Genomic DNA, 3,009 nt, shown 5'->3' on the forward strand with positions numbered 1-3,009 from the left:
ATAACACACGTAGTTCACTAACATTTCAAAATGCAACTACAACAAAACCAGGTAAAATCATCTTACGAACTGAACATCATATGTGTAATGCATGGCATGATCACACAGGATAAAAAAGCATTTGTCTCTTGCCTCCCACTGACTAATTTTCATGTTTTTTAAAAAATAAGGTTTTAAGGGGCACACTACTTCGCCTCTCTGCATCCAAATAATGAGGATTTCAAAACCAAAGCAGAGTTCTGGTGGTCCTTCTCAGAAAACTCTGAGTTTCATAGACTTTGTATCAGGCATTCCTGCACTACAGTAGTTAACTGCACTGGTGACTTTTAAAGAACGAAATTTAAAATATAATCAGTATACATTCATGTGCATGCCAGGAAATGACATTTGGTTGTCTGGGTGGAAACAGTAGATGTGTGGAGTAGTAGGGCTGATACATGCTGTACCATGCCAGACACAGGTTGGGATGATGAAAAAGGAAAAAAGGTGTTAAGATTTTCCATCAGTTGGGAGAAATATGGGTGAATTGTGACCCTGGGAAGAAAGCGGGAGAAAGCAATAAAAAACAGCAGTCTCCTGGGTAAATAGGGAGGGTTGGTAAGTATGGTGCCAAGTCCATCCCTGGCTGCCTTTTTCTGTTACAGGGTGCATGTAAATATTCGGGAAGCAAATAGCACTGCTATCTGTTTGATGCAGACTTTAAGACCGATGGGCAACTTATCAATAAAAATGTAAAAATAAGGGTTAAACCGTTCTTTATTGATGCTTTTTTTTCCCCCCCAAAGAATGAATCCTTGCTTGTCAAAACTTTGAGTCTCAGATCCACCAACATGATGTTATTGACATGCACATGAAGAATCTGGTGGTGCAGCTGTACACCAGGTAAACATCAGGCTCTGACGCTGCGTGTGTGCTCTCCTGGGGGAAGACAAACATGGGAGAAATCCATTAAGTTCAGAATTTCATGATATTCTGGGAGTTCTCTCCGTGAGGTAATCATTAGACGGTGGCATCAAGTGATTGACATTAGGCTGGGTTTCAGATACCGATCAGCACGGCAGAGGGCGGAGACGAGTGTATTCTTAGCCGCCTGTAACACAATCTAAAAGTTTGCCGCGGCCTAACGGGTTGGTTCCACAAAAACAATATTTTCGGATTTAGAAAGGTATGCATATTTCATATGCACCAGCAGAGTATCAATCTCTGCCACATGGCATCAGCGGTGGGGATATTGATTCAGTTTATTTTCTCATCTCAGAAATGTACCATGGGGCCCCGAGTCTGTCGCCGCCGCCACCTCACGCTGTCATCCCTCTGTTTAACAAAAAAAAAAGCCATGAATAATTCTATAGATTTTCCCCTTGCTTGTTTTTATTGCAGTGATTTAGAGCTGTGGCGTTATGTTTCACCCCTTTCTACACACACACACACACACACACACACACACACTTACCTGGGTCCATGCACCCACCCTCCGCAGACAGACACAGCTGTGTTTTGCTTGCCGTTCCCCGTCACTGTCAATGGCGGCATGAGCTCCATGTAAATTCCTGTTAACACAACGTTGAGACGCAGACTTGGAGGAGCTGCCAGCGACGTGGCAACCACGAGATGGAACAACACACACGCGCGGCGTAAACAACACGCAAGCTGTCATCACCTCCCACAGGGCTCCCATTCCATTCAGAAGCCAATAACAGAGTCATTTTCTCCCAGCCGTACCTGTGTTTATCTCATGTGGCTTGGCCTGTGCGCAGATTGCATGTACATTGATGTTTTCTTACGCTACTGTATGTGTGTGTGTGTGTGTGTGTGTGTCGGGTGTGAACAAAATAAATGGAAACACTGTGATGGCAGAGGTTGTTTTTTTTTTCTCTTTCTCGTTCCATCCCCCAGAATAATCTGCAGAGCGTGTTATCTCTTTTTCACCTGCTCTCTGCTTCACTTACATGTTTAACAGCAGGAGCAGCTCTCACCTGAGCAGCTGGAGGACAAAATAACAACTTCAAATAAAAATATCAGGCTCAAGAAACAGATTATTTAACCTATTGCTAAGAAAAATCATCAAGAATTTATTATAGTAGTAAGATTAATATATCTTTATCTGAGGTTACAAATCTTGTCTTGGTGTTATCCTAGATTCAGGTCTAATCTTCCAGTCCGACATTAACATGATAATCTTTTTTTCACCATATAAATGTAGCAAAAGTACGACCATTTATAAATCACAAAGATGCAGAAAAAATTATTCTTACCTTTATTTTGAGCCAATTCACCACTCTATCAAAATAAAAACACTGAGGGGCTGCAATTAAAACTTTGCCCCAGAACTTAGAGAAGACAGCACATTAGTCCAGTTTTAGCTGCTATGCACTGGTGTCCTGTAGCGTTCAGAACTGATTTTTATTTATTGTAAGTTTTCAGAAACAGCTGAAAAAGCATTGGGGATGCAGCACACTACCTTTAGATATCTGGGAAGCTAGCTTGATAAGTATCTTTAAAAGAAAGGTGTGGGTGGTTTGTACATGCAGACTGGTTATTGTTAAAAAGTTTGATGCAGCATAGTTTAATTACCTCTTTCCTAATGTGCAAATACAATTACATCATTGCCCAAAACATGTAGTAGGTACAGGGGTGCTTCCAAGGAGGGGCATGGGGTGACATCACCCCCCACAGACCTTCGACTAGCCTCCACTGACCCTTTTTGACACACATGTGCTGGCTTGGCTTAATTTGGGTTTGACTTGGCACGTCAGTCCAGCATGGAAAGGACCTGCATCTCCATCAAAACAGGGCAAATCTGGGTAAATCTGCATGAATTTACACTTTGGAAAACTGAGATATGAACTCGCACCACTGTCTAATAACAACACCAGTCTTGAGTACTGACCTTTGAGAGCATGAAGACCCAAACTGAGGGACGCTATTGTAGTTTATGAAGTATGTTAAACCGTTCACTTTTCATTTTTATTTAAGCTAGATGTGTTCACACCCCACTCAACATTTCTA

At 41.9% G+C, this 3,009-nt stretch overlaps 1 long non-coding RNA gene across 1 annotated transcript; it reads right to left on the reverse strand.

The window, feature by feature from the left end:
* Nucleotides 1–212: 212 nt before the first annotated feature.
* On the reverse strand, nt 213–2,331 carry LOC146304486 (uncharacterized). The gene is made up of 4 exons (XR_014769312.1): nt 2,256–2,331; nt 1,454–1,550; nt 1,187–1,314; nt 213–918 (listed from the first exon to the last, which is right to left on the reverse strand). It is a non-coding gene; the product is annotated as an uncharacterized LOC146304486 (long non-coding RNA).
* Nucleotides 2,332–3,009: the final 678 nt, after the last annotated feature.

The sequence above is a fragment of the Lutjanus erythropterus genome, chromosome 24, assembly GCF_056507025.1.
Source record: "Lutjanus erythropterus isolate fLutEry1 chromosome 24, fLutEry1.hap2, whole genome shotgun sequence".
Lineage (NCBI taxonomy): Eukaryota > Metazoa > Chordata > Actinopteri > Lutjaniformes > Lutjanidae > Lutjanus > Lutjanus erythropterus.